Source organism: Pezoporus flaviventris, unplaced genomic scaffold, assembly GCF_033815535.1.
Source record: "Pezoporus flaviventris isolate CSIRO_AGI_PZ_B2104156 unplaced genomic scaffold, CSIRO_AGI_Pfla_v1 ptg000077l, whole genome shotgun sequence".
Classification (NCBI taxonomy): domain Eukaryota; kingdom Metazoa; phylum Chordata; class Aves; order Psittaciformes; family Psittacidae; genus Pezoporus; species Pezoporus flaviventris.
In genome coordinates this window covers 137,136-165,006 of record NW_026892625.1, presented here as the reverse complement: position 1 = coordinate 165,006, position 27,871 = coordinate 137,136, and the positions used below count along the sequence as shown (strand labels likewise).

At 43.2% G+C, this 27,871-nt stretch overlaps 2 protein-coding genes across 3 annotated transcripts in view; both read left to right on the top strand.

The window, feature by feature from the left end:
- Positions 1 to 27,871, top strand: part of LOC133279422 (transcription initiation factor TFIID subunit 4-like) — a 243,767-nt gene that overhangs the window by 161,564 nt on the left and 54,332 nt on the right. The gene's annotated exons all lie outside the window — the stretch shown is intronic.
- The window catches only part of LOC133279421 (granule associated Rac and RHOG effector protein 1-like), a 340,966-nt gene that overhangs the window by 289,301 nt on the left and 23,794 nt on the right, over positions 1 to 27,871 (top strand). The window contains exon 13 of one of the 2 annotated variants that reach the window (XR_009746886.1): positions 8,128 to 8,204. The exons of the other annotated variant lie outside the window; for it this stretch is intronic. The gene's annotated coding sequence lies outside the window, so the exon portion shown is untranslated. Of the gene's footprint in view, positions 1 to 8,127; positions 8,205 to 27,871 lie in introns of those variants that run through there. 2 annotated transcript variants of the gene reach the window in all.

Genomic DNA, 27,871 nt, shown 5'->3' with positions numbered 1-27,871 from the left:
ATTGTGATGGGGATCACCATGTTGGCACACATACAGAGTGTGTTTTACCGACGACCATTTCATCTGATCTCAAGTTAAGCAGAGTCAGGTTTGGGTCTTGTCTAGGGTTAGACGACAATATAGAAGGACCAAGAGATTTTCCCCAAGGCTGGACAGTCATGAGTGGCAGGGTGTGTGGGATAGTATGGGCAAGTATCGAGGCCAGTGGGCCCCTCCAGTGCTTTGGAACTTCACCAATGAACAAGTGCAAAATCCAGAAAAATTAGTAAAACACTTAAATGAGGTATGTTGTCATTCTGGTTATATCAGAGAGGGACAAATCATGGCAATGTGCTGGGGCTTGGCCTATGCTTACAGAGTCCTGTTCAACATTGTCCAGCACATTCAAAGGGAAAAAAATGTTCCTGGATCTGATGGCAAAGAAACAGACAGCACAGCTACTCCAGCTCCAAGCACAGCAGGTACACCAGCCCCAGTGACAAGTACAGCAGCTACTCAAACTTCTAACGCAACAGACAGTGCAGCTACTCCAGCTCCAAGCACAGCAGCTACACCAACCCCAGCGACAAGTACAGCAGCTACACCAACCCCAGCGACAAGTACAGCAGCTACCCAAACCCCGACAACAGATACTGCAGCCACTCCAAACACAGTGATAATCACTGCAGCTAAACCAGAGGACAAATTTGTGCCAATATCAGTTGCCCCTGTATGCAAGGGGAAAAGCAAAAAAAAAAAAAGACAAGAAAGATGAAGAAACAAGAAGAAGCAGCAATGGCAATGCACTTACTACTGGGGACAGCATCTGATCAGTAGTCATCATCACATGAATCAGAGGAAGAAGAAGAAAAAGAAGAAGAAAAAGGAGAAGAAGAAGAAGAAAAAGGAGAAGAAGAAAAAGAAGAAGAAGAAAAAGAAGGAGAAGAAGAAGAAGAAAAAGAAGGAGAAGAAGAAGAAAAAGAAGGAGAAGAAGAAGAAGAAAAAGGAGAAGAAGAAGAAAAAGAAGAAAAAGAAGAAGAAAAAGGAGAAGAAAAAGAAGAAGAAGAAGAAGAAGAAAAAGAAGAAGAAGAAAAAGGAGAAGAAGAAAAAGAAAAAGGAGAAGAAGAAAAAGAAAAAGGAGAAGAAAAAGAAAAACGAAGAAAAAGGAGAAGAAGAAGAAGAAAAAGGAGAAGAAGAAGAAAAAGGAGAAGAAGAAGAAGAAGAAAAAGAAAAAGGAGAAGAAGAAAAAGAAAAAGGAGAAGAAGAAAAAGAAAAAGGAGAAGAAAAAGAAAAAAGAAGAAAAAGAAGGAGAAGAAGAAAAAGAAGAAGAAATAGATAAAAGACGAAAAAGAAGGAGAAGAAGAAAAAGGAGAAGAAGAAAAAGAAGGAGAAGAAGAAAAAGAAGAAGGAGAAGAAGAAAAAGAAGAAGAAGAAGAAGAAAAAGGAGAAGAAGAAAAAGAAGAAGAAGAAAAAGAAAAAGGAGAAGAAGAAAAAGAAAAAGGAGAAGAAGAAAAAGAAAAAAGAAGAAAAAGAAGAAGAAGAAAAAGAAGAAGAAATAGATAAAAGAAGAAAAAGAAGGAGAAGAAGAAAAAGAAGGAGAAGAAGAAAAAGGAGAAGAAGAAAAGAAAGAAGAAGAAGAGATGACTTCTCGACCTGGGACCTCAACCAAGCTATGGAATATGTGAAAAGATTTTACCCATCAACCAGGGGAGAACATCATCACCTGGTTACTCTGATGCTGGGACAATGGGGCCAACGGTCACGAACTGCAAGGTACAGAAGCCAAGCAGCTGGGATCACTTGCTAGAGAGGGGGGAACTGACAAAGCAATTGCAAGAGAGAAAAAGTCCCTCAGCCTTTGGAGGCGGCTCTTGGAAGCTGTGAAAGAAAGGTTTCCATACATGGGCTAAGTTATGAGTCGTTCGGCCAAGTGGACTACTCTAGAGAAAGGTGTCCAGTCTCTGAGGGAATCAGCCATTGTAGAGATGATCTATCACATCAAGCCGAATGCCAGGGATGCACCCATAGATCCAGATGAAGTCGAATGTAAACGACCCATGTGGCGGAAATTTACACGGAACGCACTGACATCATATGCCCATTCATTGGCAACAGTAACCTGGAATGACATAGTACCACTAACAGTGGATGAAATGGTTCATAAATTCCAAGAGTTCGAAGCCAATGTCACACCTTCCATCATCTCAGCTGTGGAAAAACTGTCCCAGGATCTCAAACAATTGAGGGATGATCTACCTGATTTATCCGGCTCCTCATGTGTACCAACACACGTCTCAGCTATTAACAAAAGGGGTCCTGCTGCTCGAGAGAGAAGATATAGAAGGTGTATGCCATGGGCTACCCTATGGTTTTACCTGCTGCATTACAGAGAAGACATGATGAAGTGGGATGGAAAACCTACTTCAGCTTTGGAGGAACAGGTGCGTGAATTGAAGAGGATAACAAAGGTCAAGGCTTCAGTCTCTGGTGAGCAGTTTCCAGATGGAGTGGAAGAGCTGATTTTACTCCAGATCCTGTGATAACAAAGACTAATCCCTTTCTACAAGACTTAAGTGTCCAAAATTGCAATCACTATTAGAGGGGCCCTGCCTCCATCCAGGTGGAGGTAGGGGACAATTGGATTTAGTGGACTGTGTGTATCAGATGGCCTGGTACATCAGTCCCACAGAAGTATGAGGCTCTAGAAGATACCAGTGCACAGTGTACCCTGATGTCATCAAGCTGTCAAAGGGTGGAACACATTTATATTTCTGGAGTGACAGGAGGATCCCAAGAGTTGACTGTACTGGAGGCTGAAATCAGCCTAATTGGGAGGGAATGGCAAAAGCATCCCACTGTGACTGGTCCAGAGGCTCCATGCATCCTTGATATAGACTGCCTCAGGAGAGGGTTCTTCAAAGACCCAAAAGGGTACCGATGGGCTTTTGGTATTGCTGCTTTGGAGACTGAGGAAATTGAGCAGCTGTCCACCTTGCCTGGTCTCTCAGAGGATCCTTCTGTTGTGGGGTTGCTGAATGTCGAAGAACAAGTGCCAATTGCGACCACAACAGTGAACCGGCAGCAATATCTCGCCAACCGGGACTCCCTGATTCCTTTCCATAAGGTGATGCGCAGACAGGAGAGCCAAGGACTGATCAACAGCTCCCATTCACCCTTTAATAGCTCCATATGGCTAGTTCGAAAGTCTAATGGAGAATGGAGACTAACAGTAGACTTTCGTGGCCTGAATGAAGCCACACCACCATTGAGTGCTGCCGTACCGGACATGCTAGAACTTCAGTATGAACTAGAGTCAAAGGCAGCTAAGTGGTATGACACGATTGATATTGCCAATGCATTTTTCTCAATTCTTTTGGCAGCAGAGTGCAGGCCACAGTTTGCTTTTACTTGGAGGGGTGTCCAGTACACTTGTAATCGACTGCCCCAGGGGTGGAAACACAGCCCTACCATCTGCCACGTACTAATCCAGACTGCACTTTAACAGGGGCAAGCTCCAGAACACCTGCAATACATTGATGACATTGTCATGTGGGATGATAAAAGGGGAAGATTTTTTTAAGACACGGAGGAAAATAATCCAAATCCTGCTGAAAGCCAGTTTTGCTATAAAACGGAGTAAGGTCAAGGGACCTGCACAGGAGATTCAATTTTTGGGAATAAAATGGCAAGATGGACGTAGAGAGATCCCCACAGATGTGATCAACAAGGTAACAGCAATATCTCCACCAACTAATAAGAAAGAAACACAAGCTTTCTTGGGTGTTGTGGGGTTCTTGAGAATGCACATCCCAAATTACAGTTTGACTGTAAGCCCTCTCTATCATGTGACCCGGAAGAAGAATGATTTTAAATGGGGTCCTGAGCAAGAACAAGGCTTTGAGCAAATTAAATGAGAGATAGTTCATGCAGTAGCCCTTGGACCAGTCCATACCAGGCCAGATGTAAAAAATGTACTCTACATTGCAGCCAGGCAGAATTGTCTTACCTGGCGCCTCTTTCAGAAAGCTCCAGGGGAGCCTCGAGGTTGACCCCTTGGGTTTTGGAGTCGGGGATACAAAGGATCTGAGGCCAGCTATACCCCAACTGAAAAAGAGATGCTGGCAGCCTATGATGGGGTTCAAGCTGCTTTGGAAATGGTTGGCAATGAAGCATGACGCCTCCTGGCACCCCAGTTGCCCATGCTGAGCTGGATGTTGAAAGGCAGGGTCTCCTCTACACATCATGCAACCGATGCTACATGGAGTAAGTGGCCTGCACTTATTACACAGCGAGCTTGAATAGGAAATCCCAGTCATACAGGAATTCTGGAAGTCATCATGGACTGGACAGAGGGCAAGGATTTTGGAATGTCACCAGAGGAAGAGGTGATGTATGCTGAAGAGGCCCCACCATATAATGAACTGTCAGAAAGTGAAAAGCAGTATGCCTTGTTTACTGATGGGTCCTGCCATATTGTGGGAAAGCGTTGGAGATGGAAGGCAGCTGTATGGAGTCTCCGATGACAAGTTGCAGAAACTGCTGAAGGAGAGGGTGAATCGAGTCAGTTTGCCGAGGTGAAAGCCATCCAGCTGGCCTTGGACATTGCTGAACGGGAGAAGTTGCCAGGACTTTATACTGACTCATGGATGGTGTCAAATGCCCTGTGGGGGTGATTGCAGCAATGGAAGCAGAGCATCTGGCAAGGCAGAGGAAAACTCATGTCGGCTGCTGCACTGTGGCGAGATATTGCTGCCTGGGTGCAGAACCTGGTGGTGAAAGTTCTGTGAAACATGTGCTGCAATTAAGCAAGCTAAACGGTTAAAGCCTCTTTGGTATGGAGGACAATGGCTGAAGAACAAATATGGGGAGGCCTGGCAGATTGATCATATCACACCCCCACCAACCCGCCAAGGCAAGCGCCATGTGCTTACCATGATGGAAGCAACCACCGGATGTCTGGAAACGTACACTGTGCCCCACAGATTTTGTGGTGGCACTGCACCCCAGAGAGAATTGAGTCAGATAATGGGACTCATTTCCGGAACAGCCTTACAGACATTTGTGCCAAAGAACATGGCATTGAGTGGCTATATCACATCCCCTACGATGCACCAGCCTCTGGGAAAATCAAACGCTACAATGGGCTGTTAAAACTACACTGAGAACAATGGGTGGGGGAACTTTCAAGCACTGGGATACACACTTCCCAAAGCCACCTGGTTGGTCAACACCAGAGGATCTGCCAACAGGGCTGGCACAGCCCAGTCAAAACTTTATCATAATCTAGAAGGGGTCACTATTCCTGTGATCACATAAAGAATTTGCTGGGGAAGACAGTCTGGGTTATTCCTGCTTCAGGTAAAGGCAAACCCACTTGTATGATTCCTTTTGCTCAGGGACCCGGATAGTCTTGGTGGGTACTGTGGGTAGACAGGGATGTCTGATGTGTACCTCAAGGGGACTTAATTTAGGGGAAAACAGCCTGATGCAAGGAATTGTAACGAACTAAATAAAGAGCTAAGAGTTTTCTTCAAACTATGCATTGTCTTACCTTAGAATAGGGAACAGGTATGTTCTTGTTCTCGCCAGTTAAACTATAACCCAGAATAGAATAGGTAGCCGAAACACATTATTTAAAATCAGAGACCCTTTTCCCTCAAGAAGATGAATGTCTGACAGGAATTTGTTTCAACTAGTTTCTATAAGACTTGAGGTTGCCAGCTGGGGAAACTGTGCCAAGGGTGAAAAGTGCACCATGAGGAAGACTGCTTACTTCATCTTGAAGACCCCTGCCCACGACCATCAGAGGGCAGTGCACAAGCGCCAAAAGGGAGGAGATGTATGATAATAAGTACCTAAACTAATTGTAATATCCCCACCAAACTTTTGGGAACCTAATGAATATGTATGTTTGTGTATAAGAAACATCTAGCTTGTTGAGTTATCGGTGTGCGAGTTAGGAGGAGTGATCCCCCTCGCACCCAGCGCCACAATAAACATACCTGCTTTATAAGTCTGTGAATTATGAAGTTCCGTTCCATAAATCAAGCCAATGAACTCATTTGAATGCTGTTGCCTGCTTTGCATCACTTTTATAGCCCACCAACTAGATGTCTTCAGGTCACCAGCGACTGGCCCTGACTTCCCTCCGACCATCATCCCACTGAAGAATGAACTTTGATGAAACAAGACGAATTCTGCGGTATCATCAGCAGGCAATGATCCAACACTGCACACAGCCTCTCCTGCTCTGAAAGACTGTTACAAGAGATGGAGCCCAACATCATGGACCAGATAGACTCAGCAACTTTATAGGGATTGGTCCATGCACTAAGGAATGATCTCTGTGTGTGTGTGTGTATGTATAGGCATATGTATATATATGAGACAAGAATGATGGTATATTGAAAAAATGTGAGATCTGAGCATGATGTGAATGGTATGGAATAAGGGGTGGATACTGTCCTGGGTTCAGCAGTAGCAATCATTTTTTCTCCTTAGTAGCTGATGCAGTGCTGTGATTTTGACTCTCAGCCTGGGAACAACGCTGATATAGACATTTCAGCCACCACTGCAATTATTCCTCAAATGTTTGGTTAACGTTGTAACAATATGTTGTGGTTTAAGCCCAGCCGGAAACTCAGAACCACGCAGCTGCTTGCTCACTCCCCCTCTTCTTCCTACCCCGATCCTGAAAGGATGGGGAGGGGAATCAAAAGAATGTAAATCCCACAGGTTGATATAAGAACAGTCCAGTAACTAAGGTATAATACATAACTAGTGCTACTACCACAAATAATAATAATGATAATGGAAAAACTAAGGAAGAGAATATAAAACTAAAAGGGGAAAAGGAAAACAAAACAATAAGCACAGGTGGTGCACAATATAATTGCTCACCACCAGCCGACCAATAACCAGCCCAACCCGGGTAGCGGCCTGGGCCTTTCAGGTAACTTCCCCCTGTTTATATACTGGCCATGATGTACTGTGGTATGGAATACCCCTTTGGCTAGTTTGGGTCAGGTGTCCTGTCTCTGTTTCCTCCCAGCTTCCCATGCCCCTCCTCACTAACAGACCATGAGACTGAAAAGTCCTTGATAAGTGTAAGCATTACTTATCAACAACTGAAAACATAGGTGTGTTATCAGCACTGTTCCCAGACTAAAGTTGAAAACGCATCACTGCACCAGATACTTAAAAGGAGAAAAGTGACTGCTATAGGTGAACCCAAGACAGTGTCCACCCCCTGTGACATACCATTTACGTCATGCTCAGATCCCATTTTTTTTCAATATACTATTGCTTCTTGTCTCATATATATATACACACACACACAAAGATTGAGATACCATTCCTTAGTCCATGGACCATCCCTATAAACTTGCTGAATTCATCCAGTCCATTATGTCAGGCTCCATCTCTTGTAACAGTCTTTCAGACCATGAGAGACAGTGTGTAGTGTTGGATTTTTGCCTGCTGACAACACTGTAGAACTCATCTGGTCACTGCTGAGCTCGTTTGGTTTCATCAAAGTTCATTCTTTGTTGGGATGATGATCAGAGGGAAGTCAGGGTCAGTCGATAGTGACCTGAGGACAGTTCCTCTGCTTCTGGCTTTTCCATGACTTTATTCTCTGCTGATGAATATGGCAGCACCTATCTTCTTTTCAAGTCCCAGAATGTTGGAGTTGGGCATCTAGCTGATGGGCTATAGAAGTGTTCTGTAGCAGGAAACAGGATATAATTGAGTTCATTGGCTGTTTTCACGTAAATTAAATCCCCTTAAGGTACACACCACACTTCCCCATCTTCCCGCATAACCGATCAACTATATCCGGATCCCTGAGCAAAAGTAGTCCCATGACTGGGTTTGCCTTTACCTGAAGCAGGAATAACCCAGACTGTGTTCCCCAGCAAATTCTTTATGTGCACCAAAGGAACTTTATCCCCTTCTACAGCATGTAAAAGTTCTGACTGGGCTGGGCCAGCCCTGTTGGCAGATCCTCTGGTGTTGACCAACCAGGTGGCCTTTGGGAAGTGTGTATCCCAATGCTTTAAGGTCCCACAAGCCATTGCCATTGTTCTCAGTGTAGTTTTTAACAGCCCACTGTACCATTCGATTTTCTCAGAACATGATGCATGATAGGTGTCCTGGGTTCAGCAGTAGAAGTCATATTTCTCCTTAGTAGTTGGTGCAGTGCTGTGTTTTTGACTTTCAGCCTGGGAACAACACTGATAACAGCGATGTTTTCAGTTGTTGCTAAGTAATGCTTACTCTGACCAAGGACTTTCTGAGTCTCATGCTCTGCCGGGGAGGAGGGGAAGCCGGGAGGAAGCAGAGACAGGACACCTGACCCAAACTAGCCAAAGAGGTATCCCATACCACAGCACTTCATGCCTGCTATATAAACTGGTTGCAGTTACCCAGAAGGGCTAGATCGCTGCTTGGGTCGGGGTGGGTATTGGTCGGTGGGTGGTGTGCTGTTGTATTCTCTTCCCTTGTTATTTCCCTTATCATTATTATTATTGGTTGTAGCAGTAGTGGTTTTATATTATACTTTTTTATATTATACTTTTTTTTTTTATGTGGGAATTACATTCTTTCAGTTCTCCTCCCCATACCTCCAAGAGCAAGAGGAGGAAGAAGGGGGTAGTGAGTGAGTGGCTGTGTGGTTCTGAGTTACCAGCAGGGCTCAAACCATGACAGTCCTTTGTGACGCCCAACGTGGGGCTCAGAGGTTTGAGATAGCGACAGTTCTGACCAGAGTGTGTCTAATCGTATTTGTGATAAGCATTGGATTTATAGTCACTCATTACAGTGTTGATTTATTTGCTCTCGGAGTTGTTGCTCTTGATCTCAGAGTGTCAGCCTGTCATGACATACTTGCAGCCAGTATTTGCTGTTTTAACGTTTATCAGCTTTGGGACCTGGGCTAAGGTTCTCGTTTCACTGTACTTCATGGTAATGACTTGTAATACAATAGGCTCATTGATCATGAAACTGGGTTGTTATGCGTCTCCAGTGTGGTCATCACCTTTTTGCTATGGCAGGCATATAAGGGGAATTTTTAACACGTCTTTCCTCAGGGGGTAAACATACGAAGGAGATATTCCCTCTCACCCTCAGCTCCCCCATCAGGCCATTTACAGTAGATTCCAGAAAAGTTAAAGATCTTGAGTATCCTTTCAATGCACTTGAAAGCAGCCTGCTCCTTTTGCTGTGAACCAGCTTGCTGCTGCATATGTTCTCTAAGTTTTGCCTATGGCGTGACCACTCTGAGAATGACCGATTTGTCCGATCTCAAAGCTAAGCAGGATCCAGCTCGGTTCTTGTGTAAGATTAAATGACTATTTAAGAATATTACCAAGAGATCTTCCAGCAAGGCTGGAAAGTCATGAGTGGCATGTGTAGGATTGTATGGGCAAGCACTTAAGACAGTTGGCCTCTGCAGTGCTCTGGAATTTCACTCCTGAACAAATGCGGAATCTGGAAAAATTAGCAGTACAATTAGAGGAGGTGTGCCATTGTCCTGGCAATATGAGAGAGGGACAACTCGATGCAACATCCTGGGGCTTGGCCTATGCCCATAGGGCCCTGTTCTGTAAGGAGCAGGAAAGAAATGTCCCTGGATCGTGTGGCAAAGCAGCAGACAACACTGCTACCGGTGATACTCAACCCCCAAGCAAAGCAGCTGCACTAAACCCGAAAACAGATAAACCCAGCCCAGTATGGGAAACTGGGGTGCCAGGAGGAGCTGTGCTTCAGTGCCAGTCACTTCCGAAGCAGCTCAAACACCTTCATAGGCTTCCAGTATCTCTTTTTCAGTTGGAGTATGAACTCTCTCTCGTTTAATTTTTTCAAAGGCTTGTTGTTGCTCAGGGCCCCATTTGAAATCACTCTTCTTCCAGGTCACGTGATGCAGAGGGCTTACAATCAGAATGTTATTTGGGATGTGCATTCTTCAGAACCCCACAACACCCAAGAAAGCTTGTGTTTCTTTCTTATTAGTTGGTGGAGATATTGCTGTTATCTTGTTGATCACATCTGTGGGGATCTAGCGACCTCCATTTTGACATTGTATTCCCAAATACCGAATCTCCTATGCAGGCCCCTTGACCTCACTCCGTTTTATGGCAAAACTGGCTTTCAGCAGGATTTGGATTATTTTCCTCCCTTTCTTAAAAACTTCTTCCCCTGTATCACCCCACACGATAATGTCATCAGTGTATTGCAGGTGTTCTGGATCTTGCCTCTGTTCCAGTGCAGTCTGGATCAGTCCATGGAAGATGGTAGGGCTGTGTTTCCACCCCTGGGGCAGTCAATTCCAAGTGTACTGGACACCCCTCCAAGTAAAAGCAAACTGTGGCCTGCACTCTGCTGCCAAAGGAATTGAGAAGAATGCATTAGCAATATCATTTGTGGCATTCCACTTGGCTGCTTTTGACTCTAGTTCATACTGAAGTTCTAGCATGTCCGGTACGGCAGCACTCAATGTTGGTGTGACTTCATTCACGTCACAATAGTCTACTGTTAGTTTCTCATCACATCTGAATGTGATGAATTCTTGGTTGTATAGGAGACAATGGTTAACATAGTCAAAATAACTTCCTGAAATAATTTTCACAATTGCCTTTAAAATTTAATAGATGCCAGGGTTTCCATGCCATTTGAAAATCCTAGGCTGCACTTCCAGTATTTAAACACAATTCAGTAAATTCTTATGTTGTTTTTTTTTTGAGGCTTTATAGTTACTGAGTTTCTAGACTTCTCTTTTTTTCCTTTAAAATTTTGTTCATTTTTTTTAGTTTAAATAGTGTGTGTCACTCTTGCTGTTCCTCCTCTATATAACTGCATTATTTTATTGATCCATGTCTGTGTTTAATTCCAAAGACTGAAATTTCATACATGTCATAGAACAAACTAAGATAATATTCTTTCAAGAGTATTTCAATGGTCAGGAGTCTTGTATCTTCTTCCTCCTAGCTCCTTGTTCCCCTCCTTCTGGCAGAGCATGAGAGACTGAAAAGTCTTTGATCAGAGTAAGCATTATGTCGCAACAACTAAAACACTGGTGTTTTATCAGCATTGTTTTCAGACTGAAGTTGAAAACACAGCACTCCAACAGCTACTAAGAAGGAGACAAACAGCTGTTACAGCTGAAACCAGGACAGTATCCACCCCTTATTCGATACCATTGAGATCATGCTCATGTCCCAAATTTTTCAATATATCATCCCTTTTTCTCTCTTTATATATTTATACACAGACACACATAGACAGATATCATTCTTTAGTCCATGGATCATCCCTATAAAGTTCGCTGAGTTCATTCAGTCCACGTCATGTTTCACCTGTCCTAACAGTCTTTCAGGACAGCAGAAAAAGAGACAGTGCGTAGTGTTGGACTGTTGCCTGCTGACGGCACCACTGAACTCATCTGGTCACTGCTGAGCTCATCTGGTTTCATTAAAGTTCATTCTTTCTTGGGGTGACAATTGGAAGGAAGTCCGGTTCAGTCGATGGTGACGTGAGGACAGTTCTAGGAGACTCCTGCTGCTGCTCCCGGCTTTTCCCGGGATTATTTTCCTCCCTTTCTTAAAAACTTCTTCCCCTCTATCGCCCCACCCGATAATGTCATTAGTGTATTGCAGGTGTTCCGGATCTTGCCTCTGTTCCAGTGCAGTCTGGATTAGTCCATGGCAGATAGTAGGGCTTTGTTTCCACCCCTGGGGCAGTCAATCCCAAGTGTACTGGATGCCCCTCTGCCGCAGAAAATATATGGACTCAGTCAGAGATTAATATGATCAGACAAAAGCCATTTATTACAAAGCCTTAACCCCTTAAAGACTGTTTTTTACATGCAGTTACAGTGATTTGGCATATTATGATTGGATACATGTCTTGAAGACCCTTTACAACTAGCATATAATTGGTTAAGCACAGGTGTGGGAACTTGACCTCGAAAGCTTGCCAACAGTCCACAGTTCTCATTAACTCGGTGAAATCCAGCTTGTTCTTGTCTTGATTGTTTAGGCTTCCTCAGGCCTCTCATGGCCTTGCTGTATCTTTCAGGATTTTCAGAGTTTATGTACCAATTATCTATTCCCCTGTGAGAACACTGCCTCCACACCCCTCCAAGTAAAAGTGAAATGTGGCCTGCACTCTGCTGCCAAAGGAATTGAGAAGAATGCATTGGCAATATCATTTGTGGCATTCCACTTGGCTGCCTTTGACTCCAGTTCATACTGAAGTTCTAGCATGTCCAGTACGGCAGCACTCAATGGTGGTGTGACTTCATTCAGGCCACAATAGTCTACTGTTAGTTTCCCCTCTCCGTTAGAGTTTCACACTAGGCATATGGGTCTATTAAAGGGTGAGCGGTTCCTGCTGATCAGTCCTTGGCTCTCCTGTCTGCACATCAGCTGATGGATGGGAATGAGGGAGTCTTGGTTGGCATGGTATTGCCGCCGGTGCGCTGCTGTGGTTGCGATTGATGCTTACTGTTCTTCAAACTTCAGCAACCCCACAACAGAAGGATCCTCTGCAGCTCTGCATCAGTCACAACAGGGTGCATTTGCCACGCCTTCCCAGTTAGGCTGATTTCAGCCTCCAGTACAATTAACTTTTGGGATCCTCCTGTCACTCCAGAAATACAAACGGGTTCCACCCCTTGGTAACTTGATGGCATCAGGGTACACTGTGCACCAGTGTCTACTAGAGCCTTATACTTCTGTGGGACTGATGTGCCAGGCCATGTGGTCCACACAGTCCATTAAACCTGATTGTCCCTCTCCTCCACCTGGCTGGAGGCAGGGCTCCTCTAATAGCAACCATAAGGCTCTCCTTTTACTTCTTTTACAAAGAGATTATCATTCCTTCTCATAGGAATTGGGGTAAAATTACGTCTTTTACTCCATCTGGGAAACTACTCACTGGAGACTGGAGCAGCAACTTTCTTGGTAGGATCATCCTTGACTTGTTCTCTAATTCAGCACCCATTCATCCAGAAGTGAGGTAGGTTTTCCACCCCACTTTCTCATGTCTTTTCTGTGATCCCAAAGATAAAACCATAGGGTGGCCCATGGCGTGTCCTTCCTATATCTTCCTTCTTGGGCAATAGGGTGCCTTCTGGTAATAGCTGAGATGCAGGTCTGTACACATGGGGAGCTGGATAGATCATTTCTCAATTGTTTGTCCTTCTGGGACAGTTTTTCCACCGTTGAAATGATGGAAGGGGTGACATTGTCTTTGAACTCTCGGAGTTGACGAGTCGCTTCATCCACTGTTGGTGGTGCTGCCTCACTCCAGGTGTCATGGTTTAAACCCAGTCAGGTAACTTGTTCACTCACTCCCAGTGAGTGGTGCCGAGCTGACAACAATCGAGGTCCCTGTCCCCCCCCCCCCCCCCCCCGGGGTTCTCCCCCACTCCCGGAGGAACGGGGAGGAGGATCGAAAAAATGCAACTCCCACGGGTTGAGACAAGAACAGTCCAGCAACCAATGTACACAAATCACCACCGTTACTATCAACTATAACAATGATAAGGGAAAATAACAAGGGAAGAGAATACGATACCACCGGCCAAGAAAACGAGTTCCACCCGGAAGCCCGTGTCCTTCCGGGTAACTCCCAGTCACCCCCCACCCCGGCCATGACGTGCTGTGGTATGGAATACCTCCCTGGCTAGCCCGGGTCAGGCGCCCCGTCTCTGCTTCCTCCCGGCTTCCCCTCCTCCCTGGCAGAGCATGAGCCTCACAAAGTCCTTGGTCAGGGTAAACATCACTTAGCAACAACTGAAAACATCGACTTCACCAACACTGTTCTCAGGCTGGAAGTCAAAACACAGCACTGTACCAGCTACCACAAAGGAAAAAACATGACTGCTACTGCTGAACCCAGGACACCACGTCAATGTTGCCAATGAGTTGGCATACGATGATGGCACGCTGCATGTAAATTTCCATGACATGGGTTGTGTACATTGGATTTCATCTGTATCTGTGGGTTCATTCCCGGCATCTGGCCTACGATAGATCATCTCTAGAATGGCTAATTCCCTCAGGTACTGGAGGCCTTGCTCTGTCATGGTCCACTTGCCTGGGCGACATATAACATCATCCTTGTAGGGATACCTTTCCTTCACAGCTGCCAAAAGCCACCTCAAGAGTTTGAGGACTCATTTCTCTTTCGCAATCCCTTTGTCAGTTTCCCCTGCCCTAGAAAGTGATCCCAGCTGCTTGGCTTCCTTACCCTCTAGTTCATGTCTGTCGGCCCCACTGTCCCAGCATCAGAGCATCCAGGTGACGATGTGCTCATTTGGAATGCGGCTGAAATCTTTTGGCATATTCCACATCTCAGTCAAGGTATGGGATAGTGAAGTTACCTCTTGTTCTGCCTCTTCCTCTGTTTGTTGTGCTGTGTCCTCTCGTTATTCCTGTTCAGATGTCACACCTCTAGTTCTGGCATTGAGTCTTCATCTTCCTTCTCTGCACGAGTTGCTTTTTGTGCTTTTTGTTTGCTTTCCCCCTTGCTTGTATGGGCAAGTAATATTTGCACAGATTGGTCCTTTGGTACTGTTGCAGTGCCTGCAACTGGGCTTGGAGTGGCTGCCGTGTCTGTCACTGGGGTTGGAGTGGCTGCAGTGCCTGTTGTTGGAGATGGAGTAGCTGTTGTGGTTGTCACTGGGGCTGGGGTAGGTGCTGTGCTTGTTGCTTGGGATGGAGCAGCTGTGTCATCTGTTGTTTTGCCATCAGATTGAGAGAGATCTTTTTACCCTTGAGGGCACCGGATAGTGTTGAGCAGGGCTCTGTAGGCCAAGCCCCAGAACGCTGTGGTGAGTTGTTCCTCTCTGGTATTGCCAGGTTGACAGCACACCTTGTCTAAGGGGTTTACTAGTTTTTCCAAATTTTGCACTAGTTCAGGGGTGAAGTTCCAAAGCACTGGAGGGGCTCACTGGCCCAGGTGCTTGCCTATACGATCCCATGCACCCTGCCACTCATGACTGTCCAGCCTCAGGGAAGATCTCTTAGTGGTCCTCCTATGTCGTCATCCACCCCCAGACAACCCTGCTTAAGTTACGAGATCAGGTGAGATTGGGCATTCTCAGGGTGGTATGGCCATGGGAGAGCACATGCAGCATATTCAGCAACGTGCTGGCTCCCAGCAAAAGGAGCAGGCTGGTTTCAGGGGCTTTGAAAGGATATTCAAAACCTTTAAAATTCTCAAATGCTTCTGTAAATAGCCTGGTGGGGGAGCAGAGGGTGTGAGGGCATGCACCTTCATAGGTTGACCCTCCGAGGTGGGGGAAAAAGAATTGTAATTGTTAGAAATTCCCATTACATGCCTCCCAAAGTATAGAGGTGATGGCCGTGCTGAGAATGCATGCTAGACCAAGTTTCATGATCAAGGATTCTATTGTGTCACAAGTCATTACCGTAAAGTACAGCGAAATGAGAACCTTACCCTAGGCCCCAAAGCCGATAAACATTAAGGCAGCAAATACTGGCTGCAAGTAAGACCTGACATAAGGAAACTCTGAGATCAAGCGCAACAGCTCTGAGAGCAAATAAATGAACATTGCAACGAGTGACTATTTATCTGAAACAATGAATGCTCATCACAAATATGATTTGACACACTCTGCTCAGATCTGTCGCTATCTCAAGCCTTTGTGCCCCACATTGGGCACCAGAAAGAACTGTCATTGTTTAAGCCTAGCCAGCAACCCATAACCACGCAGTTTCTCGCTCACTCCCCCCCTCTTCCTCCTCCCGCTCCCAGAGGTGTGGGGAGGAGAATTCAAAGAATGTAACTCCCATGGGTTGAGATAAGAACAGTCCAGTAACTAAGGTATAACACCAAACCACTAATGCTACCACCAATAATAATAATGAAAAGGGAAATAACAAAGGGAGAGAATACAACTGCTCATGACCTGCCGACCGATACCCAGCCCGACTCGAACAGCGATCTAGCCCTTCTGGGTAACTGCCCCCACGGTTTATATACTAAGCATGATGTGCTGTGGTATGGAATACCTCTTTGGCTAGTTTAGGTCAGGTGTCCTGTCTCTGCTTCCTCCCGGCTTCCCCTCCTCCCTGGCAGAGCATGAGACTCAGAAAGTCCTTGGTCAGAGTAAACATTACTGAGCAGCAACTAAAAACATTAGCGTTATCAGCGCTGTTCCCAGGCTGAAAGTCAAAAACACAGCACTGCACCAGCTACTAAGAAGAAGAAGAAAAATGACTGCTATAGCTGAACCCAGGACATAAGAACAGTTCCGTAACTAAGGTAGAATACAAAACTGCTACTGCTACCACTAATAATAGTAATGATGATAAGGGAAATAACAAGGGGAGAGAGTATCAAACCAAAAAGGGAAGGGAAAAAAAAACACAATAAACCCACGTGATGCACAATACAATTGCTTGCCACCTGTCAATCGATACCCAGCCCGACACGAGCAGCTATCTGCCCTTTTTGGGTGACTCCCCCCAGTTTATATACTGGGCGTGATGTGCTGTGGTATGGAATACCCCTTTGGCTAGTTTGGGTCAAGTGTCCTGTCTCTGCTTCTTCCCGGCTTCCTGTGCCCCTCCTCACTGGCAGAGCATGAGAGACGGTAAAATCTTTGACTGGGATAAGCATTACTTAGCAACAACTAAACCACTGGTGTGTTATCAGCATTGTTCTCAGAATAAAGCTGACACACAGCACTGCACCAGCTACTAAGAAGGAGAAAAACAATTTACAGCTGAACCCAGGACAGTATCTGAATTTCTGTTGCATTTTCATTCTTTATTGGTATTCTGAAGAGTTTATACTCAGCAAGTTAATGCTCAGTGGTAACATTTAGCATCCTGATTTTGTGCCATTGACGCTCAGAAATTGAGATTATTTTTTTTTAATAAAAATAACCAAAAAACTACCCTTGTTTATCTCAGAAATTTGTTTCTCAATTTGGCTGCTTTAATCTGTTCCTTTTTCACTCTTAATTTATAAATGTTCACATTTTTAAATATTCCACAAGCTTCCACATAATGTATATACTCTTTAAGTGTTTAGATGAAAAGAGATGAGCAATGCTTTTTTTTTTTTTTTCACCCCGTTTCCTTCATTCAATGAATACATCTTGTTGAATCATGTTTTCTTTTCAGTGTATCCTGCTGCTTGTTTGTTATTTTGGTTGTTTTTTTTTTAATGGACACTGAAGAAAATGCAGTAGCTTGTAGTCCTTCCTTCAAAACAGTTTCCCTGACTTCAAAAAGCCTTACACAGGCTGATCTGATATTGGGTTAGATGACCTCTCCTGTTGTCCCTTCCAACCTGAATGACTTCATGATTTGATAATCTTTGTGGGGTTTTTTGTTTCTTGTAGTCTTGAATACTATAAACTCCTGTGAAGTCAAAATTTAGGAAATAAATACATGATCAACATGTTTGATTCCTAGAGATGACAGAAAGAGCAAATTAAAGAATTCTACAAGAAAAATATAAAAATGTCCTCTACTTGATTTGAGGAAATTATATTAATGAACTCATAAATCATCTTCATAACCAGAAAGTGTTAGGAGACAGCTTGACGTAACTACATGGCATACTAGAAAAATATCTGAAGGTATTAAATAACCAAAACCAAACTACAAAGCATCCATGGAAGAGCAATGCTAATTGATCGGTATGACTGTTTAGAAAGAGAAGTTGAAGACATCGTGAACCTTTTCGGAGGTGCTTCTGCAATGTTGTGATATAAGTGAAAATGCTGATTTGGAACTGAACTTACATTGATAGCATCTTTTCTTTATGGAGTGTTCAGCTGGCTCTCAGCCATTCTGTTCTGAAGTATTGACAACCTATTGCAGGACTTGCATAGTAGGGCATAGTTTGGCAAAATATGGTCAGGTTACAACTTTTTATTCAAAATAATAGATTTTTCATTATTTCCGTAGAATTTAGGTTGCTGCTCAAATGCAAGACCACCTGTACAATAATATCAGTAACTGTTGAGATCTTTATTCTGAATTTCTACATACTAATTCCTTACTCAGGACTTAGGTTCTTCTGTCTTTTATGAACTTGCCTTGTGGTCTAAGGAGATCGAAGTCTTTGTGGAAACAATGCAGTAATTGTGATGACAGTTATCAAACATACACAGTTAAAATCTGCCCCATCTGCCCTGATAAGTCATGATAAAGATCAGTAACCATTTCATGTCTGTTTGTAGCCTGGTGGTTGATATTTGTGTCTGCAAAGGGGGTAATGATTAAACTGGCTCTGGGGACTGAAATACCCACTATGCAAAGATGTTTTTTCCCTGGTCATGGCACCTTTCTCATCTTGACAGTGTTGTGTGTTTAAACGTTAGAAAACTTTGGATTTTAAAATGAAATTTCTGTTTTGGATTTTTTTTTTTCTATAGATGCTTAAATCTAAAAGTCAGATTTTTTTTTTTCAATTTATAACTGTAAATTCTTAATGTGCCTTTTAGATGAACAGAGTGATCTTTTCTCTTGTACACATTTTGATAAGTTATTTTGCAACATGTTTCTAAAGTTACTCAGGAGAATAATTTTAGGAAAAGTTTCAAAATTGCCTGCTAGTGGTACCTCATCTATTGTCTAGTATGGAAAAGCATAAACAGGTTTAACTTGCACAGTGAAAATTCTGTTTTAATTATTTACACTTTGGAGCCTTGTTAACAGACAAAGTCCAGGTTTTGACAAAGAATAAGACAATGAAGGAAATATTTTGGCCATTGGAGTGGATGGTATTAAATAATCAAACTTAACAAAATCATCAACTGAAAAGATACAGAATAGATTGAAATGAACGGGGAATTGGCATGAGTCTTTGGGAAGCCTTGAAACCAATTTGGTAATTTTGCATTGGAATTCAGCAAGGGGTAAGAAAGCATTGGGTTTGCAGTTTTTTGTTGTTGTTTTGGGTAGTGGATTGGTTTCTTTAAGAGGAGAAAAGGAAATTTGACACTAGTCTTCTGACTGATCTTCGACCATAATTTCAGTTGTTATAGTAGGATGCGATTGCAGAATTTGTAAGCACCCAGATGGGGTTGGTTTTGCTTCAGAAAATGTTTTTGGGAGAGTGAGAGATAAATTTGGATGGGAGATGGCAGAGCATGAGAGACTGAAAAGCATTACTTAGCAACAACTAAACCATTGGTGTGTTATCAGCATTGTTCTCAGACTAAAGCCAAAACCATAGCACTGCACCAGCTACTGGGAAGGAGAGGAAAAAACCCAAACAGTTACAGCTGAAACCAGGGCATAATTACCTTACCCAGAAGGTAAGGTCTTTTTGTTATTTTACCTGCTGTAAATTGTAGTACCAAACGTTTTTCCCAGTTTCCTTTGTCTGTCATGCCCCTGTCCTGCCCCCCATTCCCTCCATCTCAAAAGAACAGTATCTAAACTCTGCTTCTGTTAAGTCTTGACTGTTTCAAAGAACCTCTTTGTAGGGGGTAATTAAATATTTCTGGGAGCTTCTTTTACATTGACTGATGTGAGACACAGAGTAAACAGTTTGGAATAATTAGACAAGCTCCTCTCTTTTGAAAATGTGAAGTTATATGTATGAGCTTTATTAAATGGATCCTTAAATATATCTTGCCACCACTATGCATCATGCTACAGTTGGATGTTGGCTTGCAAAACTTTGTTGATAAGAAAAGGAGTGGTTCTTGAATTAAATATAAAAAAAAAAAAAAGCCTGTCATAACAAGTTCATTCAGGACTTGCTGTCTTATTATGTGTAGTAAAAAAAAATCCCTTCATTTTAAGTAGTTCAAATTGAAGTAAAGCTCAGTGTGTAATAAAGATTAATGAAGACAGGCCCTTCATGGTTTCCTTTTACCATACACGAATCTTCCAAGATTGTACTGTGAGTTTGAATGCTTTCAATTCGGGAATATTTCATGTATGCATATTATGTGTTTATGTGCACAAATTTTAGAGCCAGGTCCCTTCTACAGTTTTCTTAAGTGATGTCATTATGAAATGACAAAATATCAGCAGTTTGGGGTGCAAGCAAATTTATTGTGATGAACTTTGCTGTTCATTGAATATGATGGCTTTTTAGTCCCTATAATCTAGTCTGTATTGTAAGAGTATTTTGAGCAAACATTTGTTAAATTTGGAAATTAAACTTCTTCCGCATATGTTGACCAGTCTTCTACTGTCCAGTCCTCTTCAGAATTTGGCTGAAATTTGCCAATGATAAAATTAAAAATTGTGGCTCAAATATATTGAAACTTTGAGCTGAAAGTAGCCTTTCACCTTTGTTAAGAACTGTTTACAAGTTTACATGAACAGTGTGTATTGTGCATCCTTTCTTTGTAAGACAGATAGTAAAATGGGTCCTGTTTGGCCGCATTCACGAGAAGTTAAGGGTTTGAGCTCCAGACCTGCAGGGACATGTGCACATGCTTAACTTTAGCACAGCGGTTAGTTTGTTTGAAGTTAGTAACGTGCCTTGCGTAGAACATTAATTGCATGCAATAAGCTTTTGTTGGATCACTGTTTGTCAGTGTTCCTGTCAATCTCCTTGTGTTTCCTGCTGCATGAACTTGGGTTTACTAATCCCTAACTGATTCTGATGTAGGAAGGACTTTATTTCTCTTTTGGTTTTTTTTCAGTGGTAAAGACAGGTGTTTCTTTCTAGAAATTGGCATATTCATGCTTTTGAAAAGTCTTACGTTATTTGACCACAAGTCTTTGGGACTATCAGTGTGTGTTAAATGCAGGTTTATGAAGTTTTCCAATGTGTCTTGGATATTACGGGCTCTATTTTGCTTTCAAAGAAATAATATAGTAAAAATGTCTGATAGTGGTGTCTTTGTCTCGATGTTCCTTTTGTTACATACTCTGTTCTAGTGAGTGACTAGGAAAAAAGGGGATTTTGGTTTTGTTTTGCCTGGAGTCAAACAGGAGCATGCTGGTTAAAGGGATTCTGGGGGGGAGTTGGGCTGGAGAAGGCCTGAGGGAACTTGGAGAGCCATCTACCACCAGCAGCTTGTCTGTGCTAGCTAATTGTAGATAGGGTACTGTTTACTTTAGTGGTATACTCCTTATTTATTAGCTACTTAGTTACTGCTTGTCTTCAAGTTACAGGCTTGCAGGCAGTTCCTGCAGGGGAGGTGCAATAGGAACAGCAGGCCATCATGCAGGACTGCAAATCGTAGCTAGTTTTGCTAACTGGTTAGTTTTGTATTGTCGCTTTTCCAATCATGAGTGTATCCACACACATATTTCACATAGTTGACTAAAATTAATTTAAACTATTAGAAAGACTGTGTATGGAAACTGGCTACCCTGGATTTGGAGAAGGCTGAGGTTCTTAATGACTTTGTTTCAGTCTTCACTGGCAAATGCTCTGACCACAACACCCAGGTCTTGGAAGGCAGATTCAGGGATTGTGAGAATGAAAACCTTAGGCCCACTGTAGGAGAGGATCCGGTATGAGACCATTTTAAGAACCTGAACGTGCACATGTCCATGGGACCTGATGAAATCCATCCGCGAGTGGATTCCTTAAAATAAGCAAGGGGAAAAAGCTGAGGTTTGGAGCACTAGGGAGTTTGGTAACATGTAAACAGACCCCCATATTTCTAATGTGTTTTGAATACACACGTTTAACATACGTTGCTTTTCATACTTTGAAAGTCTAATATTTCCATAGACCTAATGTGATCTATGCAGCTTTCAGGTAAGTAAGATAACAAGTTCTCTAACAGAAAGCACTTTCATTCTTCACGATTAATATATCAGGCTGTCTGGTCTAATAAAAATAGCTTGTGCTTGGAAGAAATTTTAACAAACCTGGTTTGGTCAATAATTTCTTAGTAGGAGACAGCATTTAATATATTTAAACGTATGTTATCTGGTCAGGATCAGTCCTAGGTTTCTCTAAAATGACAGTGGGAAGCTAGCTTGCTTCTAAAGGTGTTTATTCATCAACATGAATATATATTACACAAACCCAGCTTTATTTAGAGATCTAGACATGAAGAATAGAGAGGGGAAATGAAAGGAGTTGTGATAAAGTCCTTGAACCTATTTGAGTTGGGGGGATTTAGTAACTGGTGCGTGTTTCCAAAGCTTTAGAGGAAGGAAGCGCTGGTGTACTGAAAGATTTTGGAAAAATATATTTCACAAAGCAGGTGAGTTGCAGCATGGTAAGTTGTGGATGTTAGAGGGAAAGGAGAAAACAAGACAAACCCAAAAATACTAGACGACATTGAAGAAAAATTTTAAACTGGAATTAGAAGAAAATGAATGATTAGTCAGTAGCTTGTTGGAAGTAAGTGTAAGATATTAACATAATTGGCGAGTGAAAATGGTGACACAAAAACGAGCACTTCAAGAGCCGAGGGGCAGCAAAATTGTTCAGTTTTCTCAGAGGAAGGGAAAGATGCTCGTATGTGGAATGGAGCGTAAAGAGAAGCCAGTGACATTTTTAAAGCTTATCTAGGCACTTCTGTTAAGCTTGATATTTTTGTTTGCTTATATTTGCTTTAATCTGTGTTGCATTGGTATTAACGAAGCCTTTTATAATTTACATTAGATCGTAAAGAATTAGTAAAGTAGTCTTTGCTTATACTTTACACATTTTGGGTTCCATATGTTGATGATTTTATTTCTGAACCTTACTGCTTTGCAAACTGACATGCTAGTCAGTAGGAAGGTATTTTAGTCTTAGTCTGTTTTAAAAAAAAACTATTAAAATTTATCTGAACACAAAAAGAACCAGAAAATGACAGTTAAATTCCTTTTTTTTTTTTTAGTGTTACTTATACCAGTAATGACTCATCCGTTGTAAAGCTGTATTTCTACTTGTTTGAAACAGCTCTTTGAAAAGGCCATTTGGTGTGGATTCAAGCAATAACTAGAAACCCATTGCATTATTCTGAATGTAAAAGTAGCTCTACCTTCACCTTCAATCTGGCTTTGTATATCTAAGCATCACCTGGTATTTTAAATCTTCATTACTGAAAATTTCCTGTATTTAATATCAGTCAGGTGCTGAGGACCTGTTTTCACCTCGGCAATAATTTTGATTATTTATTTATTATGAATGAACTGGAGGTTACACAGAGTAGATCGTATGGGTTTTTTGGTCTGCTTTTGGGTTCTGTTTTTCCAGATTATTTTGAATTCCAGATTTACTTTTATTGGGTCAGTTTCGGGGGGGGGGGGGGGGGAGAAGCCCAACTTTTAAATGTGTTATAATCTGTAGCACTTTCAGAGTTGTTCCTTCACTTATGGAGTCCAGGAAACTGCAATGTTACTTTGCATCTATTGCTTTAATTTTTCCTACAGTGTTGTCCTGGGTTCAGCAGTAGCAGTCATTTTTCTCCTTCTTGGTAGCTGGTGCAGTGCTGTGTTTTGACTTTCGGCTCGGGAACAGAGCTGATAGCGATGTTTTGGTTTGGCCAAGGACTTTGTGAGCCTCATGCTCTGCCAGGGAGGAGGGGAAGCCAGGAGGAGGCAGAGACAGGACACCTGACCCAAACTGACCAAAGAGGTATTCCATACCACAGCACGTCATGCCCAGGATATAACTGGGAGTGAGCCGGAAGGGCTGGGTCTCTGCAGGGTTGGGGGAGGTATCGGTCAGTGCTTGGTCGGGCTGGGGGGGGCGAGTTATCGGTCGGCTGGTGCTGAGGTGTTGTATTCTCTTCCCTTGTTATTTCCTTTATCATTATTATTATTGGTGGTAGCAGTAGTGATTTGTGTTATACCTTTGTTACTAAACTGTTCTTATCTCAACCCGTGGGAGTTGCATTCTTTTCAATTCTCCTCTCCGTCCCTCCGGGAGTAGGGGGAGGGAAAGAAGGGGGGGAGTGAGTGAACAAGTTACCTGACTGGGATTAAACCACGACAAGTGTCCCCAAACACAATGTGTATAATCTGGTGTGTTTTCTAGGATTGCATCGCTTCCTTGTAGAAAGTTAGTAAAAATATTAGAATTCTCAGTTTGATTCTCCCAGGACACCCTGCTTTCTCCTTAAGATGAAGTGCTTTTAACTTGTACTTTGCATTTGGCAAATGATTTGGCTTCATACAGTAGTATAACAGCACTTTATTTCTGTACTGCTTTCACTGTGGGACTCGGAAGGCAATGGAAGTTCATTGTAAATTTTTAAATTTATCATCAAACCCCATGAAAGGGCTAAATATGATTTTCCACACATCGTACTGGAGAATCTGAGGCACACAACAATTGAATTGTCATCGCAAAATGACAGAGCAAGGACCAAATTCAGCTCATTTTATAAATACTTACCTGTCTCCTGGAGAAGGAACTCATGGAATGTTTTTTTTTTGTTTGGCTGGTTATAACCTAATAGGTATAATCAAGCTCTTAGTAATTGGTAGATCCACAGTGATCTGGCAGTAATCTGGCAGATCCACATATTTCATGAAATGCCTTTTTGTTCTTTAAATGTTATTTAGATCAGATTATTATTGACTTGGGGTCGTTGGTCAAACAGAAACTGAACATGAGCCATCAGTGTGCGCTCGCAGCCCAGAAAGCCAACCGTATCCTGGGCTGCATCAAAAGAAGCCTGACCAGCTGGTCAAAGGAGGTGATCCTGCCCCTCTCCTCTTCTCTTGTGAGACCCCACTTGGAGTACTGTGTGCAGTTCTGGTGTTCTCAACATAAGAAGGACATGGAGCTGTTGGAGCAAGTCCAGAGGAGGGCCACGAGGATGATCGGGGGCTGGAGCACCTCCCGTATGAAGACAGGCTGAGGAAGTTGAGGCTGTTCAGCCTGGAGAAGAGAAGGCTGTGTGGTGACCTCATAGCAGCCTTCTAATACCCGAAGGGGGCCTACAAGGATGCCGGAGAGGGCCTCTTCATCAGGGACTGTAATGATAGTACATGGGATAATGGGTTAAAACTTAAATATGGGATTTTCAGGAAGCCTGGAGCTTTTCTCCGAAGACAAAATAAATTTTCTCATGTATGTAAGTAATTCTTTATGAATAACATAAAACACATTTCAGTATGTTGTTTCCCCTTCCCTTCTTTAACTGAGGTTCAAATTACAGTTTTCTCAATCATCTTCACCCCTCCCCCAGATAACATTGACAGCTATAAGTCTGTTGCCTTTTACTAAAACTTATGTTCCCAGAAAATTCTTGTATCAACTTATCCTCAGCTGTAACTACAATGAGATGGGACGAATTTTATGCTGCTGTTGACTTAGCTTTTATATTACAAAGTAACAGAACAAATCTCTAATGAAGAGCTGCAGATACTGTTCCTACCCTTGTTATCAGCTATGCAGGTAGTCAAAGTAATAATAATTGCCAGTGATGTTAGGGAAAAAAATTCAAGATTCTAAGTACTCTTTTCATTTCATAATATACTTTAAATAACTTAGAACCAATATGGAAGGGCTTCCAGAACAAGAAAATTAAAATGGAATGTAGGTTTGCTGTTTGAAGAAATTATAAATAAAAATTGCATCTTTTGAAATACTTGACATTACACTCTCATTTCTTGACTGAGAGTCTAGAAGAAGAATTATTTACTTCAGGAAGTACTTTGAGTCTGAATCTTCAATTTGTTTCTTCTTAGTACTGCAAAATGTTCATTTGTTTGATCTGTAATGGGACATGTTCTGTGGCTTTTCTCGGTTAAAAGGCAAAAAGAATTACAACAGGTGATCTCATTCCATCTCAGATCATAATTTTCAGGTTTGAGCATTTGTCAGTGTCCAAATCACTCAGATGATAATACATTATTTTAGAAAACTCTTAATGAAGAACATCCAGAGTAAAGTCTTAAAGGGACAGGCCAGACTCAGCTCTGGTTTGTTGACTCTGTTTTCTACATAATCACATCTATGGACTGTATACATGATGCATTTCAGTTCAACATCTGATCAGTTTGCAACAATTAATGAAAATTAAGAATGCTTAATGAACATTTTAATGTTTTTAAGTTGACATTCTTGATATGTGCTGGAGACTTCAATGTTCCAAGTATCTTTAGAAGTCTCTACCTAGATCAAGTTTGTGGCCCATTAGTTGATGTTATTCAAAACACGTATTTTAGCTATAGTGATTAGTAAGTCAGTTTGACCTATGGGGTTTTCTTTTCTACACTGCCATATATTAAAAAATGCAATGTAATCCATAATTCAGTTTTTTCAGCCTATATCGAGCAGTAAATCCTGGTTGGTCTGAAGTCAATGTGTTTTTGCAGTAGCTCTACTGAGATACAAGGTTTTCTGGACTGCAGTCAGACAACTTTTAAAAGGTTATATATTGTCATTTAAACCATTTATCCTGGTGGTGATGAAGACCAATTCCTTTTGACATAATTTTCTATATTTCTGCCCTTACTATATATGTATTTCATATGGAAGAGAATACAACACCTCAGCACCAGCTGACCGATAACTTGCCCCCCTCAGCCCGACCAAGCTCCGACCGATACCTCCTCCAACCCTGCAGTCTCCCAGCCCTTCCGGCTAACTCCCAGTTACATCCTGGGCATGATGTGCTGTGGTATGGAATACCTCTTTGGTCAGTTTGGGTCAGGTGCCCTGTCTCTGCTTCCTCCTGGCTTCCCCTCCTCCCTGGCAGAGCATGAGGCTCACAAAGTCCTTGGCCAAAGCAAAACATTACCATCAGCTCTGTTCCCAGGCCGAAAGTCAAAACACTGCACTGCACCAGCTACCAAGAAGGGGAAAATGACTGCTACTGCTGAACCCAGGACATTATCCACCCCTTATTCCATACCATTCACGTCATGCTCAGATCCCACATTTTCAATATACCATCACTCTTATCTAAGTGCATGGACCAGTAGCTATAAACCTGCTGAGTCCATCTGGTCCATGATGTCAGGCTCCATCTCTTGTAACAGTCTTCCAGAGCAGGAGAGACTGTGTGCAGTGTTCACACTCATGAATAATCTGGGCAATAGTGTCCATTGCTAAGTCCCCCCCTCGATCATGAGTCCATCTTTGTGCTGCATCTCTGCTCTGATGGCCTGAAAGTGCCATGGGCCCACCAGGCTTAAAATAATTCACTGTCCCCTTCAGCAGTTTCTGCAGCTTCTTGCTGGGGACTCCATACAGCTGCCTTCCATCTCCGATGCTTCCAAAGCACTGGAGGGGCCCAGTGGACTAGATACTTGCCCATACTGTCCCACACACCCTGCCACTCATGACTGTCCAGCCTTGGGGAAAACCTCTTGGTCCCCCTGAATCGTCGTCTAACCCCAGACAAGACCCAAACCTGACTCTGCTTAACTTTTGAGATCAGACAAAATGGTCGTGGGTAGAACACAGTCTGTGTGTGTGCCAACATGCTGATCCCCATCACAATCAGCAGGCAGGTCCCAAGGATACCCAAAGGCCATTCAAAACCTTCAGAACTCTCAGTTGATGCTGCTGTATTTGTCACTGGGGCTGGTGTAGCTGCTGTGCTTGCCGGCTCTCCCACCACCGGCTTCTCTTTTCCTGAGTCCAGCTCTTCCTCCTCTGCCTTGCTGGGAAATGCTGCCTGGTCTCCTGCATCCTCCTGGGGCTCGGCGGGCGGCTTCCGGGGAATGCTCTCGACCGTCGCGGGGCTCGGCTCTGCCGCGGGGCTCGGCTCCTCCGCCGCCTTATCCCGCTGCTCGGCAGCCCCTTCCTTCTGCTCCTCGACCGCCCCGACCTCCTCCACCGGCAGCCGTCCCCTCGCGGCCTCCGGCCCCGCTCCCGCCGCCGCTCGGTCCCCGGGGCCGCTCTCCCGGGCCGGTTCGGCTGCCGCCGGCTCCCGGGGCCGCTCCCCCTCGACTCCCCGCAGCCTCACGAAGATGGAGAGTAGGGTGAGGGCCAGGACGGTGAAGAGCAGCCGGACGGCCAGGTACAA